General features: G+C 38.0%; 1 protein-coding gene across 2 annotated transcripts in view; it reads left to right on the top strand.

Annotated features, from left to right (window-relative positions):
* Positions 1-4,969: 4,969 nt before the first annotated feature.
* LOC101105481 (guanylate-binding protein 1-like) overlaps positions 4,970-18,462 on the top strand; it is a 34,374-nt gene continuing 20,881 nt past the window's right edge. The window contains exon 1 of one of the 2 annotated variants that reach the window (XM_060411503.1): positions 4,970-5,030. The gene's annotated coding sequence lies outside the window, so the exon portion shown is untranslated. Of the gene's footprint in view, positions 5,031-17,766; positions 17,896-18,462 lie in introns of those variants that run through there. The other variant, XM_060411506.1, reaches the window with a different exon arrangement.

The following is an 18,462-nucleotide window of genomic DNA, read 5'->3' as shown; positions in this document are numbered from 1 at the left end:
ACTGTTGAATAAATCATGTTAAGACAACTTGACAGCCACTTAGAAAAAAAAGATGATATATTATTTATATATATACATATGTGTATATAATGGCAGAGTAAATTCCAGTTTTCCTACATTCAAACATGAAAATTAAAATTATACAAGTTGGTTAACACAAACAATTGTGAAAATCTCAGAATGTGGTAGTCTTTTCTAAGCAAGACACAAAAGCCAGACTACATCAGTTCAGTTCAGTTCAGTCGCTTAGTCGTGTTCGACTCTTTGTGACTCCATGAACTGTAGCACGCCAGGCCTCCCTGTCCATCACCAACTCCTGGAGTTTCAGTTCAATTCAGTGCAGTGCAGTCACTCAGTCGTGTCCGACTCTTTGCGACCCCATGAATCGCAGCACGCCAGGCTGCCCTGTCCATCACCATCTCCCGGAGTTCACTCACAGTCACGTCCATTGAGTCCGTGATGCCATCCAGCCATCTCATCCTCGGTCTTCCCCTTCTCCTCCTGCCCCCAATCCCTCCCAGCATCAGAGTCTTTTCCAATGAGTCAACTGCTCGCATGAGGTGGCCAAAGTACTGGAGTTTCTGCTTTAGCATCATTCCTTCCAAAGAAATCCCAGGGCTGATCTCCTTCAGAATGGACTGGTTGGATCTCCTTGCAGTCCAAGGGACTCTCAAGAGTCTTCTCCAACACCACAGTTCAAAAGCATCAATTCTACGGTGATCAGCCTTCTTCACAGTCCAACTCTCACATCTATACATGACCACAGGAAAAACCTTAGCCTTGACTAGACGGACCTTAGTCAGCAAAGTAATGTCTCTGCTTTTGAATATGCTATCTAGGTTGGTCATAACTTTTCTTCCAAGGAGTAAGCGTCTTTTAATTTCATGGCTGCAGTGACCATCTGCAGTGATTCTGGAGCCCAAAAAAATCTGACACTGTTTCCACTGTTTCCCCATCTATTTGCCATGAAGTGATGGGACCGGATGCCATGATCTTCATTTTCTGAATGTTAAGCTTTAGGCCAACTTTTTCACTCTCCTCTTTCACTTTCATCTCAAACTCATATCCATTGAGTCAGAGATGCCATCTAACCATCTCATCCTCTGTTGTCCCCTTTTCCTCTTGCCTTCAATCTTTCCCAACATCAGGGTCTTTTCAAATGAGTCAGTTCTTCACATCAGGTGGCCAAAATATTGGAGCTTCAGCTTCAACATCAGTCCTTCCAAGTGCATAAAACTGAAATAAATCCTTTATGTTCAAAAAACCAAAAGACAAAAGGCTCTCTGAAAATGCATCTTCAACTTTTATCATCAGTTCAGTTCCATTCAGTCGCTCAGTCATGTCCGACTCTGCGACCCCGTGAATCACAGCATGCCAGGCCTCCCTGTCCATCACCAACTCCCGGAGTTCACTCAGATTCATGTCCATCGAGTTGGTGATGCCATCCAGCCATCTCATCCTCTGTCATCCCCTTCTCCTCCTGCCCCCAATCCCTCCCATCATCAGAGTCTTTTCCAATGAGTCAACTCTTCGCATGAGGTGGCCGAAGTACTGGAGTTTCAGCTTTAGCATCATTCCTTCCAAAGAAATCCCAGGGCTGATCTCCTTCAGAATGGACTGGTTGGATCTCCTTGCAGTCCAAGGGACTCTCAAGAGTCTTCTCCAACACTACAGTTCAAAAGCATCAATTCTTCAGCGCTCAGTTTCTTCACAGTCCAACTCTCACATCCATACATGACCGCTGGAGAAACCATAGCCTTGACTAGTCGGACCTTTGTTTGCAAAGTAATGTCTCTGCTTTTGAATATGCTATCTAGGTTGGTCATAACTTTTCTTCCAAAGAGTAAGCGTCTTTTAATTTCATGGCTGCAATCACCATCTGCAGTGATTTTGGAGCCCTCCAAAATAAAGTCTGACACTGTTTCCACTGTTTCCCCATCTATTTCCCATGAAGTGATGGGACCAGGTGCCATGATCTTCGTTTTCTGAATGTTGAGCTTTAAGCCAACTTTTTCACTCTCCAGTTTCACTTTTATCAAGAGGCTTTTGAGTTCCTCTTCACTTTCTGCCATAAGGGTGGTGTCGTCTGCATATCTGAGGTATTTATCATAGGAAAAGCTTAAAGTTTCACATTTAAACAACGTGAAAGAGATTATGTGAGTAGCAGTTAACAGAAAATAACTAAAACATATTCAAACTTATTCATAATTAGTAAATAATACAATCCTTCACTTCTCAGGTTGACAAAAGTAAAAATATTTGATAACAAGTTATGTTATGTGAAAAAGTGTGGAAAGAAAGGCTATCTCATATAGGAGTGTGAGTGAGTGCAGTTGCTCAGTCATGTCTGACTCTTTGTGAACCTATGGACTGTAGCCCACCAGGCTCCTCCATCCATGGAATTTTCTAGGCAAAGAGTACTGGAGTGGGTTGCCATTAGTATGAACTATAAAATTTCTGTTGAGAATTGATCTTTATATATCTTATGTTTATTATGTGTATGACTTGATATAACATGTTCACTTTTAAGAAAATATACGCACACAATTATACACACACACACATAAATGAGAGAAATTGTGGTGTTAATAAAAATAAATAATAAAAGCTGTAATATAAAGGTAAAATTAGTACACAGATGTAGTAGATGTCTATGTAGCCACTGAAATAATTTGACAACAGAGTTTATATATACTATTATAGAAAAAACTTCAAGATATATTTTAAGGTGAAAAAAATGAGTTGTCAAAACTTGAGTCTAGTGTAGTTTTTGTGGATAAAAAAGAGGAATTCATGAAAACTGGTGACATTGGTTCTTTCTGGGGAAAACTGGGTGGGATCAGGTGGAGGAAGGACACATAGTTTACATTATATATTCTACCTTTGAAATTTTGTAATAAATAAATTTATATTAATAATAATAATAAATAAAAAATGTGTAAAAACAATATTCATAAATAAAGCAGAAATTATAATAAAATACTAATAATCAATACTAATGGGATGTGAAACTGACCACTAAATGATGAATTCTTCCTTGCTCCAAGAAATGACGTCAGCCAGGCTAAGAATTGAGGACTGGAAAACACAAAATTTGCATCCTAATATTTTTGTTTCATTTTGGCCTTGATTCTTTAATTCTTATATTCACTTCTAAACTAAGGTAAAAATTTTCTGGTGATCCTTTGAAATGGTGCAGTAGCCTTCATTGTTTATCTCTGAAGGGAACTTTAAGGTTTTAGAAGGAAAACTAGCTAAAAAAAAAGAATGTGCATTGTTGAGAGGGATCTGTCATTCTTAAAACATTCCATGCTGACCTTCCTGCTATGTGTCAAGGCAGGTGGGATGACGTGCCGCCTCAGAACTGGACTCCTGGTGGTGTTAACAAGGAGAGATGAGAGACCCTGTCACCTGGAGGTGAGGCGTTCGCTTTTACACATCAGAAGCCAGGTGGATGCAGTGATAGTTGTGTGGCAATGCTGAAGTGACAGTGGAGCCTGACCACAGAGAACTCAGAAGAGGATGAATAAAACATGGTCAAGTGAAATAGGGAGGAAACAATTAATGGATGGAGTCAAGGATAGCTTATGGGGCTGCTGTTGCTGCTGCTAAGTCGATTCAGTCATGTCTGACTCTGTGCAACCCCATAGACTGCAGCCCACGAAGCTCCCCCGTCCCTGGGATTCTCCAAGCAAGAACACTGGAGTGGGTTGCCATTTCCTTCTCCAATGCATGAAAGTGAAAAGTGAAAGTGAAGTCGCTCAGTCATGTCCGACTCTTAGTGAACCCATGGACTACAGCCTACCAGGCACCTCCTTCCATGGGATTTTCCAGGCAAGCGTACTGGAGTGGGCTGCCATTGCCTTCTCCACTTATGAGGAGGTGATCGATTTATAGCCCCAAAGAAGTTTTTCAATCCCTAGTCTTGATCTGAGCCAGTTTCAGATCAGGAATGCATTACCTGGAGGATCTGGATCCTCAGGAAGAAGGATCCTGAGACTCCAGGACAAGAGAAATAAAAATGAGTTTTTCTATCTCCCTCTGGGGGACTATTTATTCAAGTAGATATGCAGTCAGGAAATGAGACATTTAAGGACTTGACTCAGGATCCAACTTGGCATTTTTACCCTGATACCAGAAAGAGGCACACACTCCCCTGTTAAAGTAAGGGCACATTGGTTTAGGTAATAATGAGTAATTACTAGAGTCCTTATCCAGGCATAATTAACTTCTGTCTAGTAATTATTTTAAGGTGGTAAGTATTTCAGTATTTTTTCAATAAATATTTTCAGTATTTTAACACCTTAAAGCTCATCTGAGGTCAGAGACCATTTTTCTGTTCATCCTTTCAAGTTATGTGCATAAAATGTGCATCAATTCTTCAGCATGCAGTTTTCTTTATGATCCAACTCTCATGTCTATACTTGACTACTGGAAAAACCATAGCTTTGATACATAAACCTTTGTCAGCAAAGTGGTGTCTTTCCTTTTTGATACTGTAAACTAAGTATATAGATTAAGAAATATATTAAAAGTGCTTCCCTAACCAAATTACCCAGGAATCCCAGCTAAGAGAAAAATGCTTGAAATATACTTGTTTTATACAGTTTTGCTTACATTTGTGCTATGGATTTTCTATTTTTCTTGTTGCCAAGAAAACTGAAGCCAACTGAGAGAGAGGTATAGAGAAGAGAAGCTATAAAGGCCTTCCAACATGGGAAGGCCTAAAAGAAGCTGTAGAAATGTCTTTTTAGGATGTGGCCATTGAGTAACTGACTTTTTCTAATCTTCACCACACACCTGTATTCCTGGTATGACCAGTGGATTTGGTAAGACTCTGATAACTCTAAAAATACCAGGAATTATTTATACTTTCAATTTCAGTGAAACCACACCATTTTACTGGAAGAAATGAGTAGTTTAGTCTTTTTTACCTTTGATAAATGAAGGACAAAAAGGTGAAAGGAGTGAGTGAGCAACGGGTGAGAGGCAACTGAGAAGAATTCTTGGACCTGTGGTGTGTGGAGCAGGTACGTCTATATCTTTCAGTGCAACTTCAGCTTGAACTCCAAGTTGATTTCAGATTAAGGGTAACGATTGGATAGGGCAGGAAGGCACATTGCCTATTGTCTGGCTTGCAAGAGTCTGTGGTTGGCTTTAGTTCACAGTAAGCTCAGCCTCTCCATTTAGAACAGTACAGGCTGCAAAGTGATCACCAGAAACACTATGTCCTATCTGAGAAAGTCAACTCAGGGCAGCAAGTGGGGTGGAAAAACTCATAGGAACCTACCTGCCTATCTTGCTTGTCAAGCTCTGTAGGTGGCATCAATTCAGTCACTCAGTCGTGTCCGACTCTGTGACCCCATGCACTGCAGCATGCCAGGCTTCCCTGTCCATCACCAACTCCTGGAGCCTGCTCAAATTCATGTCCATAGAGTCGGTGATGCCATCTAACTGTCTCATCCTCTGTCATTCCCTTCTCCTCCTGCCTGCAGTCTTTCCCAGCATCAGAGTCTTTTCCAATGAGTTGGTTCTTTGCATCAGGTGGGCAAAGTATTGGAGCTTCAGCTTCAGCATCACTGCTTCCAATGAATATTCCGGACAGATTTCCTTTAGGATAGACTGGTTGGATCTCCTTGTTGTTCATGGGACTCTCAAGAATCTTCTCCATAGACTTCACAAAACAAGACAGTCTCCTTTAAGGAGGTTGCAAGCAATTATAAGCTAAAGGGATAGTTTCTTTTAAATATTTAGATTAATCATACTTAAGGAAGCTTCAAGAGTGAGAGCTCTGTAAATCTCTATGTGGAGGTAAGCGTTGTGCCCAGATCCCTGATCTTTATTTGTTAAAAATTACTATTGTTCAAAACCCTCTTGCTCTCTCTCCCTCTTGCTCATTTGCTCTCACTGGCACTTGTGATCACTCTCTATCTGTTGGTCTGTTTTTCATAATTACATTGGAGTTATTTGTAACATTTATTCAACATGAAGAATGAATCCTGTCCAGTGATTGTTCTGTAGATCGAATTTTGAAGATCAATCCTAAACAGGATTGAAAAGCTTTGTTAATTTGAAGTTAAAAGTCCTCTGACTCATACAAACTAAGAAGCCACAAACCTGGATTCTGTAAAGTTGTTTGCAGTTGCTCCTCTCACATCTTCCTACAGATTCCTTTAGTCTTCACTGGAAAGAATGACTTAAGACAATTAGTTATAATAACTGTTAGAGGCTCATGTTTTACCTTCCCATTCTTTGCTTCCTCAACTGAGGAATCAGACAAAAGAAGATGGTGCAGGAACAGTGCTTGAACTCAGCTGCTTTTTTGATCTGATAGAAAATTTTATTTGTAGACTTTTTCTTCTTGGTAGCCTAGCATTTGCAGATTGTGTTAAAATGGACCCAATGAACAAAACTGTTCGGTGCAATTATTTTGAATAAATCTCCACCTAACACAACAAACATATGTTGCATGCTATACTAAGAAATAGGATTATAGTATCAATTTTATCCTCAAAATATCCTCCAGGCTGGACCTATAATTTTATTCACAGTACTCCTATACTTCTCTTTAAAAACTTAGGTTTAACTAGGTAAGGATCCCTATGTAAGGACATACAAGTAATAACTGAGGAAACTGATATTTTTGATGGTATTAAATGCATATTCAATATTTGACCTATAAATATAAGACTGAATATTTGAGACATTTTAGTGTAATATGTTTACATATTCCAATTATGTGACATGCATAGATATTGTAGAAAATCAAATTAATATAAGTAACAAACACAAATATGCCAGGAGACTTATGGTTTAATTGCATCATTGGTACTTAGTTTTTAAAAGTAAACATTGCTTTAAAAAGCAGTTACACGGAGGGACTTCTGTGGAGATCTAGTGATTAAGATTCTGCACTTTCTCTGCAGGTTCGAACTCTGCTTAGGTAACTAAGATCCCACATGCTGAGGGGCATGGCCAAAAACTAAGTTAAAAAAAAAAACATTATGAGGAAATCACATATTTCTTTCAACTCAATTTATCTTTCTGTAACATTTTGCCAAATTTTTTTTCTCTAAATATGTGCATATGTCTCTCAGTATAATATAAAATGATATTTGCATAATTTTTTTTTCTTATTCTTATCCTCATTTGTGGGAGTTGCAAAAAACCTGACCCTTCTCAGCTAAGGATTATTCAGGAGATTCTCCTGCCTTCCCTTTTTGAAAGAGAGGTTGAAGCTTTCAGTTCAGTTCAGTTCAGTTCAGTTCAGTTGCTCAGTCGTGTCTGACTCTTTGCAATCCCATGAACTGCAGCATGCCAGGCCTCCCTGTCCATCACCAATTCCCGGAGTTTACTCAAACTAATGTCCATAGAGTCGGTGATGCCATCCAGCCATCTCATCCTCTGTCATCCCCTTCTTCTCCTGCCCCCATTCCCTCCCAGTGTCAGGGTCTTTTCCAATGAGTCAGCTCTTCACATGAGGTGGCCAAAGTATTGGAGTTTCAGCTTTAGTTATCAGTCCTTCCAACGAACACCCAGGACTGATCTCCTTTAGAATGGACTGGTTGGATCTCCTTGCAGTCCAAGGGACTCTCAAGTGTCTTCTCCAACACCACAGTTCAAAACCATCAATTCTTCAGTGCTCAGCTTTCTTCACAGTCCAACTCTGACATCCATACATGAATACTGGAAAAACCGTAGCCTTGACTAGACAGAACTTTGTTGGCAAAGTAACGTCTCTGCTTTGCAATATGATATCTAAGTTGGTCATAACTTTCCTTCCAAGTAGTAAGCGTCTTTTAATTTCATGGCTGCAGTCATCATCTGCAGTGATTTTGGAGCCCCCCAGAAATAAAGTCTGACACTGTTTCCACTGTTTCCCCATCTATTTCCCATGAAGTGATGGGACCAGGTGCCATGATCTTAGTTTTCTGAATGTTGAGCTTTACGCCAACTTTTTCACTCTCCTCTTTTACTTTCTCAAGAGGCTTTTTAATTCCTCTTCACTTTCTGCCATAGGGGTGGTGTCATCTGCATATCTGAGGTTATTGATATTTTTCCAGGCAGTTTTGATTCCAGCTTGTGCTTCTTCCTGCCCAGCATTTCCCAAGATAAACTCTGCAAAGAAGTTAACTAAGCAAGGTGACAATATACAGCCTTAACGTACTCCTTTTCCTATTTGGAACCAGTCTGTTGTTCCATGTCCAGTTCTAACTGTTGCTTCCTGACCTGCATGTAGGTTTCTCAAGCTTTAGATTGGCCTAATTACCACACAGCTACTGCCTTTTTCACTTATCATTCTTCTACACCTGCAGATAAAAAATGAGCACTTAGGAACCAATAAGCAGTAGAGTGCACATTTGGTGTATGATAGTCACTAGAAAGCTACTGCACATTATTGATAAAGGAATTCTAAAACAGCCAATGTGTTTGAGAAAGATTATTCCGCCAAGTAATGTGTTACTCTAGACTGGATACACTTAACATAAAATTTATCATTTTATCATATTTAAAAGTACAATTCAGTAGCACTAACTACATTCACATTTTTGTACAACTATCACTACTGTCCATCTCCAGATATTTGGGCTTCTTTTATAGCTTAGTTGGTAAAGAATCCGCCTGCAATGCAGGAGACCCCGGTTTGATTCCTGGGTCGGGAAGACCCACTGGAGAAGGGGTATGCTCCTCTCTCTAGTATTCTTGGGCTTCCCTTGTGGCTCAGCTGGTAAAGAATCTGCCTGCAGTGTGGGAGGCTTGGGTTTGATCCCTGAGTTGGGAAGATCCCCTGGAAACGGAAAGGCTATCCACTTCAGTATTCTGGCCTGGGGAATTCCATGGACTGTATAGTCCATGGGGTTGCAAAGAGTCAGACATGATCACTACTGTCCATCTCCAGATATTTACATCATTCCAAATAGAATTTCCCTGGTGGTTTATACAGTAAAGAATCTGCCTGCAATGTGGGAGATACGGATTTAATCCCTGGGACAAGAAGATCCTCTGGAGAAGGGAATGGCAACCCACTCCAGTATTCTTGCCTGGAGAATTTCAAGGACAGAGGAGCCTGGAAGTCTACAGTTGACTAAGTGGTTAACACTTTCAATTTTATCACCATTGTCCATTTCCAGATATTTACATTATTCCAAATAGAAACTTGGGCTTCCCAGATGACTGAGTGGTAAAGAATCTGCCTGCTAATGCAAGAGACATGTGTTCCATCCCTGGATAGGGAAGATGCCCTGGAGAAGGAAATGGTAACCCCCTCCAGTATTCTTAGCTGGGAAATCCCATGGACAGAGGAGCCTGGTGGGCTACAGTCCACTGGGTCATTCACAACTTAGTATCTACACAGCAGCAACAACGAATGAAAACTCAATACACTTAAAAAATAATGTCCCTCTCCCGCAGACCCTGCCCCAGCCCATGGTGAATACTATCTTACTTTCTGTCTGTGTTAATTTGACTGTTTTAGCTACCACACATAAGTGGAACCATAAAATATTAGTCTTTTTGTGTCTGACTTTTTTCAACTAGCATCATGTCTCCAAGATTTATCAGTGTAACATGTATCTGAATTTCATTTTTTTTACAGGTGAATAACATTCCATAGTATGATATGTTGCCTTATGTTTATTTATTAATCCCTTGATTGACATTAGGTTTGTTTTCCCCTTTTGGATATTGTGGACACAGTTGCTAATGGACATAAGTATATAAATATCTGTTCAAGTTCCTTCTTTTAATACTTTTGTTTGTGTACCTTGAAGTGAAATTGCTGGATCAAATAGTAACTGTTTTATTTTTTCCCCCTTTGGATGATCCATTATAATGTTTCCTGCAGTGACTGCACCCTTTTATATTCCCACCAGTGAAGCACATGTGTTCCAATATCCCTGCATGTTGGCTAGCACTTGTTTGCTGGCTGGTTGATTGGTTGGTTTCTTCATAGTAACCTAATGGGTATGAGGTGATAGCTCATTGCGGTTTTGATTACATCCACCTAAGGATACGTAATGCTGAGCATGTTTGCATGTGCTTTCTGGCCATTTGTGTATTTTCTTTGGAAAAATTTCTACTTGAGTCTTTTGCCCACTTTTAAATCTCATTATGGTTGTTGAGTTTTAAGTGTTCTTATATGTTCTGGGTATTAACTCTTTATCAGATGTATGGTATGGAAATATTCCCTCTTATTCTGTGGTCTGCCCTTGTTACTCTTAATGATAATGCAATAAAGTTTTAGTTTTGATGAAGCCCATTATATTATTTTTGACAATTTTTGCCCATGCTCTGGTGTCATATCCAAGAAAGCCAAACCTAATGACATGAAGGTTTTCTCTGTGCTTCTTCTAAGATTTTTAATAGTTTTAGCTCTAATATTTAGGTCTTTGATACATTTTGAGTTAGGTTTTATATATGGTGTTAAGGTGATTGTCTATCTTCATTCTTTTCATGGTCTATTTTGATTCTTTTTTCAGTCACATTTGTTGAAAGGACTGCTTTCCAGATTGGATAGTCCTGGCACCCTTGTTGAAGATCATTTGACTATGTATGGGAGGATTTATTGCCAAACTCTTTTTTCTGTTCTCTTAATGTATATGTCTGATTTTATGCTAGAACCACACTTTTTTTGTTTATGCAGCTCTATGGTAAATTTTTTAATCAGAAAATGTGATACTTCCAAATTTATTTATTTTTTCAAGATTCTTTTGTCTATCCAGGATTCTCTGAGATTCTATATTCATTTAAAAATTCAAAGACCTTTATTTTTGTGAAAAAAATATTGTTCAGATTTGACAGGAGTTTCATGGATCTGTAGGTAATTTTGCTGATTATTTGCATCTTAATAATTTTAAGTCTTCTAATCCATGAACACAAAATGATGTTCTGTTTACTTATGATTTCTTTCTGCAAACTTTGATAGTTTTCATTGTGTGAGTCTTTCACCTCCTTGGTTAACTTAATTCCTGAGTATTTTATTCTTTTTTATATTATTGAAAATGAAATTTTCTTAAATTCCTTTCTGTTTTTCATTTGTCAATGTATAGAAAGACAACTGATTTTTATGTGTTTACACAATATTTTACAGTATTGCTGGATTCATCTGTTTGTTTTAATAGTATTTTGTGAAATCTTTAGAGTTGTTTCCTGTAAGATCATGTCATCTGTAATAGACATAATTTATCTCTTCCTCTCTAATTTGTGTGTTTTTCATTTCTTTATCTCTTCTAATTGGTCTGGCTAGAACCTCTAATACTATGTTGAATAAAAATGGCAATAACAGGATTTCTTGTCTTGTCCCTGATCTTAGAGGAAAAGTTTTTAGTATTTCATCATAGAGTATGAAGTTACCTGTGAGGTTTTCATATACAGCTTCTATTATGTTGAGGTAGTCTCTTTCTATTCCTAAATGATGAGTGTTTTTAATCATAAAAAAGTGTTGAATTTTGTCAAATGCTTTTTCTGCATTGATGAGCCTGTAATCTTTTTCTCTTTTATTCCTCTAATATGGTGTTACATATTAATGATTTTGTGTGAGGAAACATCCTTGTATTTCAGGAATAAACACTGCATTGTCACGATGTATAATGTTTTTAATATGTGGCCAATTTTGGTTGACCAGTATTTTGTTGAGAATTTGTGCATAAATCACTATAGAATATATTCTTCTAGCTTTTCCTTTTCCTGTAGTATTGTCACATGGCTTTGGTATCATGGTAATACTTTTCTCATAGAATGAGTAAGGGAATATTTTCTCCTCTTCACTATTTTGTGAAAGACTTAAGAAGAGCTGGCATTGTTAGTTCTTTAAATGTTGGAATTCACCAGTGAAACCATCTACTTGTAGCTTTTCTTTGTTGGAAGTTTTTTGATTCGATCTCCTTTCTTATTATAAGTCTATGTAGATTTCTTGTTTCTTTATTATTCAGCCTTGGTAGGTATTATGTTCTAGGAATTGGTCAATTTCATCTAAGTTATCCAAGTTTATTGGCATATATCATTCATTCACAGAATAATTATAATTATGTTTATTTCTGTAGAATCTGTAACTGTGTAACCACTTTGATATTTGTTTTTCTTTTTGTCATCCAGTCATCTCTTTTTTCCCTAGTCAGACTAGCTCAATATTTGTCAAATATTTTTATCTTTTTGAGAAAATAGTTTTTAAAAAATATTTTCTCTTTTGTTTTCTATTGTTTATTTTTTTTTTTAATTTATGCTCTAACTTTTCTTATTTCATTTGTTCGGCTAGCCCCAGAATTTTTCTTTTTCTATTTAAGTGGTAAATTTAGGTTGTTGATTAATGGAGTCTTTTCCTCTTGTTGTAATCATTTAAAGTTACAACTCTCCATATTAACACCATCTTACTATACACTGTAAGGTTTGTTATGTAGTGCTTTTATTTCATTTGTCTCAGAGTGTTATATAATACTTTTTAAGATTTCATCTTTGACCTATTAGTTAAAAGCGGTTTGTTTACTTTCCCATACTTATTCCAGTTTTACTCCTCCTGTTTATTTCTAGTTTCATTTCATTGTAGTCATAAAAGGTATTTCGTATGATTTGTCTTTTAAACATTTATTAAAATGCATTTGTTTGATAACATGTATTCTATCCTTCAAAATACTTCATCTGCACTTGGGAAATGTGTATTCTCCTGTTCAGTTGGGTGCTTGTTGTTGTTCAGTTGCCAAGTTTTGTCTGACTCTTTGTGACCCCATGGAGTGCAACACACCAGGCTTCCCTTTCCTCACCATCTCCCAGAGTTAGCCCAAGTTCGTGCCCAATGAATCTGTGATGCCAACCAACCATCTCATCCTCTGTTGCCCTCTTCCAGTTGATTTATAGAGTTGTTCATGGCCTCTGTTTTGTTACTGATCTTCTGTCTGGTTTTTCTACCCATTACTGAAGGTAGGACATTAAAGTCTCCTGCTATTATTGTTGAGTGGTCTGTTGCTCAATTCTCTCACTGTTTGGTTCATATATTTTGAAGCCCAGATGTTTGGGGCATGTCACCTTAAAATTGTCTTATCTTAATGATGTGGTGACTTGGTCTTCTTTGTCTCTTGAAACAGGGTTTTTGTACATCCTTTTTTTAATCTCATATCGTTATAGCTACTGAAACTTTTTCCATTACTTTTTGCATAAAATATCTTTTTTCAAACTTTCAGTTTCAGTCTGTGTGTATCTTTGGCTCTAAAGTGGATTGCTTATAGACTGTCTATTAGGATAACCTTTGTTTTTTTGATATGCTTCTGCAAATCCATGCTTTTATATTGGAGAATTAACCCACTTACATTTGACTGCAGGAGTTTCACACATTTTACATTTAAAGTAATTACTGATAAGGAAAAATTTTTTTTGCTATTTCGCTATTTATTTTCCATGTGTCACTGCTTTTTATCCCTCGTTTTCTTCATTTCTGCCTCTTTCATGATTAGCTGATTTTTTTTGTAATGATAGTTTTTACTCTCTTCACCTTTCCTTTTGCATATATTCTATAGATTCCGCTCCCCCCCCCCCATGGCTATAAGGATTACATGTAACACTTTGCTATAAAATTTATTTTGAATAGACACAGACTCAAGTTCAAATGCATGCAAAAACTCTACTCTTTTATTGCTCTGCCTTCTCTCCTCTGCTTTAAGTTTTTGTTGACAAAAATTATATTTTTATGCATTTTCTATACATTAACAAAGATTTGTAATTTTTATGTATTTATTTCTATATGCTATAGAAAATACAAAGTGGAGTTATAGCAGAAAATTACAATAATCTTGGTTTTATATTTACTCACATATTCCCTTTCCCAGAGAACACTAAATATTCATATGATTTCCAGATATTGTCTAATATTCTTTTATTTCAAACTGAAGGATGCTTGTTTGCATTTCTTATGGGGCACACCCGTATGAAATGAATATCATAATAATGAAGATCACCACTTTTGTCAATTTGGGAATCTCTTAATTCCTCCTCATTTCTGAAAGATGATTGTGGTGGAAATAGAATTCTTGATTGACTGAATTTTACCCCCTTTTTAGCACTTTAAATATGTAATTCTATTGCCTTTTAACCTCCAAGACTTTTGCTGAGAAATTGGCTGATTATCGAATTAGAAGAGATGGGTCGTTTCTCTCTAGTTGCTTTCTAGATCCTCTTTTTGTTATTTAACATTTTCTTTATAATTGGTCTCAGCGTGAGTCTCTATGGATTTATCCTATTTGGGTTGTTAGGCTTCTCGCATTTGTAGATTTTTTATTTTTCACCAGATTAGGAATTTCTCTGGCCATTATTTAGCAAATAATCTCTCTGCCCCTCATCCTACCTTCTCCTACCTTCTCCTTACATAATGCTTGTATCAGTCTACTTGACTACATCCCATAAATCTCTTAGGCTATATTCACTTAAAAAAAAAATTCTTCCTTCCTTCTGTTCCTGAGAATTGATAATTTCAAATGTCCTGTCTTCTGGCTTTGCTGATTATTTCCTTTGTTTGATCAAATCTGATTGCCTCTGGAATATATATAACTTCAACTATTTTCCAGTTTCAGAATTTCTGTGTGGTTTGTTTATAATTTGTCTCTGTTGATTTTCTGATTTTGTTCACATTTTGTTTTCCTCCTTTCTTTAGTTCTACGTCTGTTTTCTTTTAGTTTGTAAGCACACTTATTAAAGTCTTTGCCTGGGACATCCAATGCATGTGTCTCTTTGGAGATGTTTTCTACCAGCTTTTTTTTCATTTGATTATATTTTCTTGTTTATTTATATGCCTTATGATTTTATTGTCGATACTGAAAATTGAGAATTTACAAAAGGATCCACCTTCCCTGTTCTTTGTATACTGACTTTCTGTCAAGAAGTCTTTCTCTAAGCTAGTGCTTGATTTTGAGTATTGAGAATAAACTAAAAAGATGCCTTATGGCCTTTACTGAAGGCCACAGGCTTTCCTGAACATGCATCTTTTATGGGTCTCAGTGTGGCTATTTCAATTTTTCCATATATGTTTTGCAATTAAATATCTTAATATCCTGAAGTGTCTCTCCTTGGCACTTTTGATCACTTGTTTTTTTGTCTCCACCCTGAAAAGGTAAAATTCCATTTCTCCTCTCAAAATTACTGTTCACTTCTGGTCACTAGATGTTCAGTTCAGTTCAGTTCAGTCGCTCAGTTGTGTCCGACTCTTTGCAACCCCATGAATCGCAGTACTCCAGGCCTCCCTGTCCATCACCAACTCCCAGAGTTCACTCAGACTCACATCCATCGAATCCGTGATGCCATCCAGCCATCTCATCCTCTGTCGTCCCCTTCTCCTCCTGCCCCCAATCCCTCCCAGCATCAGGGTCTTTTCCAATGAGTAACTCTTCGCATGAGGTGGCCAAAATATTGCAGTTTCAGCTTCAGCATCAGTCCTTCTGATGAACACCCAGGACTAATCTCCTTTAGGATGGACTAGTTGGATTTCCTTGCAGTCCAAGAGATTTTCAAGAGTCTTCTCCAACACCACAGTTCAAAAGCATCAATTCTTCGGTGCTCAGCCTTCTTCACAGTCCAACTCTCAAATCCATACATGACCACTGGAAAAACCACAGCCTTGACTAGAAGGACCTTTGTTGAAAAGTAATGCCTCTGCTTTTGAATATGCTATCTAGGTTGGTCATAACTTTCCTTCCAAGGAGTAAGCGTCTTTTAATTTCATGGCTGTAATCGTCACCTGCAGTGATTTTGGAGCCACCAAAAATAAAGACTGACACTGTTTCCACTGTTTCCCATCTATTTCCCATGAAGTGATGAAACCAGATGCCATGACCTTCGTTTTCTGAATGTTGAGCTTTAAGCCAACTTTTTCACTCTCCTCTTTCACTTTCATCAAGAGGCTTTTTAGTTCCTCTTCACTTTCTGCCATAAGGGTGCTGTCATCTGCATATCTGAGGTTATTGATATTTCTCCCCGCAGTCTTGATTCCAGCTTGTGTTCTTCCACTTCAGCATTTCTCATGATGTACTCTGCATAGAATTTAAATAAGCAGGGTGACAATATATAACCTTGATGGACTCCTTTTCCTATTTGGAACCAGTCTGTTGTTCCATGCCCAGTTCTAACTGTTGCTTCCTGACCTGCATATAGGTTTCTCCAGAGGCAGGTCAGGTGGTCTGTATTCCCATCTCTTTCAGAATTTTCCGCCGTTTATTGTGATCCACACAGTCAAAGGCTTTGGCATAGTCAATAAAGCAGAAATAGATGTTTTTCTGGAACTCTCTTGCTTTTCCCATGATCCAACGGATGTTGGCAATTTGATCTCTGGTTCCTCTGCCTTTTCTAAAACCAGCTTGAACATCTGGAAGTTCATGGTTCACGTATTGCTGAAGCCTGGCTTGGAGAACTTTAAGCATTACTTTACTAGCCTTTGAGATGAGTGCAATTGTGCGGTAGTTTGAGCATTCTTTGGCATTGCCTTTCTTTGGGATTGGAATGAAAACTGACCTTTTCCAGCCCTGTGGCCACTGCTGAGTTTTCCAAATTTGCTGGTATATTGAGTGGAGCACTTTCACAGTATCATCTTTAAGGATTTGAAATAGCTCAATTGGAATTCCATCACCTCCACTTGCTTTGTTTGGGTAGCATAGTTTAAGGGTAAAAAAGAGTTTCAGATTCACATCCCACCTCTATGACTGCTTAGTGAACTTGACCGGGCATATTATCTTACCCTTCCTGAAGCCTCCTTGTTTTCATGGAGATAGCACACCACTCATTTTGCATGGTTTTACTCAGAAATGAATTAGACAACTGTAACATATGTGCTTCTTAGAAAGAAATTAAGCAATAAAGCTGTTACTTCTACTACTATTTACTGAGCAAACATGAAAAGACAATATAGTGAAGTGGCTTAACAAGAGGGTTTGGAATGAAGAATGATTTGGTTCAGGTTATTTATAGTTTTGTGATTTGGGATAATACATTTAATTTTTCTTTGCCTCAGTTTGTATAAAATGGCGGAGAAATGTCTGTTATGAAATATCAGTTATTTAACCTATGTAGAGTGATCAGCACTGAGCATGGAACACATGCTGTGTGTGCACTGGGTATTAAATTCCAGGGCCTTCATGTTCATGAATCTGTAAGATGAGTCATTTTCTTCACCTACAGCATGCATAAAAGAGGAGCCGCGTCCTATGTGTCTGTCCACTATTTAAGGAAATTAAACCTAAAAATTAATATGCTTCCTATTCTGCTGCTGCTAAGTCACTTCAGTCATGTCCGACTCTGTGCAACCCCATAGATGGCAGCCCACCAGGCTCCACTGTCCCTGGGATTCTCCAGGCAAGAACACCGGAGTGGGTTGCCATTTCCTTCTCCAATACATGAAAGTGAAAAGTGAAAGTCAAGTCACTCAGTCATGTTCGACTCTTCGTGACCCCATGGACTGCAGCCCACCAGGCTCCTCCATCCATGGGATTTTCCAGGCAAGAGCACTGGGCTGGGGTGCCTTCCTATTCTAGGTTTCCCAAACTGACACCCAATCCTGAGATACATTCCATTATATTTAAGGATCTAATAGACACCTTTTTCAACACTAAATGGTCTCTAAGATATCTTTCAAAGCTATTAATGTGAAGGTTCTAGAGAAATTGTGTCAAACCCATCTTCCCTCCTACTAGGATAGCTTCCATAAGTTCTTTTTATGGCTGTTGAGTCATTGCTTTGCTCTCAGTGCTTTCAGTTTCATATTATTGTAAACCTATTAGAGAAGTTGCTTTATTTCTGTCTGTTTGCTAAAGGAAAGCAGGCAAGACCCAGGATATTGAACTGGTAAAATAGAAGTCTAAACATCTAGTGAGAGAAAGAGAAATTTGTTACAGAACCATTCCATCTGAGCACAGGAGAAGAAAACAGGTAAGAACTCTAGCTTTTCCTCAAAGCAGATTCTTCTTCAGTGCTAAAGGAGCCCTGCTCTGGGAGCAGAAGCCCATGGTAAGATTAGTGCAGGGGTGGGAAGGGATCTGTAATGGTTAGTTTTCTAATAAATGATCAGCATCAAAACTGTAGGTCATCCTGATTTGGGACATTGGTCAAATGAGATCCAGGGTTTAGCATGGGCCATCCCATCTCTGGGTCATGACTATGCTTGTGTGGAGTTAAGCACCAAGGACACAGGGCAAAACTGAGTTTGGAATGAATTAGGATTGTCCTTCTCTTTGCTGATGTTGAGTGGGGATAATGATTGTATTATCATTTTCTTTGATACAACTTGCTCAATACTGATTTGCCTGCAGCTAAGAAAGGGAAAGGGCAACAGTTATGTTATTTATTTATTTTTTCTCATGAGAAGGAAAGAACAGTAAATGAGGTGCAGTGGACCTGTTAAAGGGAAAAAGCTGAAATCCAGAGAAAGATGTAGATTTATGAAGACATCATACTCTTCAGTCCTACCTTTGCACTTTGTTTTAAAGTCAACATCTT

Source organism: Ovis aries, chromosome 1 (genome assembly GCF_016772045.2).
Source record: "Ovis aries strain OAR_USU_Benz2616 breed Rambouillet chromosome 1, ARS-UI_Ramb_v3.0, whole genome shotgun sequence".
NCBI classification, from domain to species: domain Eukaryota; kingdom Metazoa; phylum Chordata; class Mammalia; order Artiodactyla; family Bovidae; genus Ovis; species Ovis aries.
Note: the sequence above shows the minus strand (reverse complement) of the source record. Positions and strands in the feature narration are given on the sequence as shown.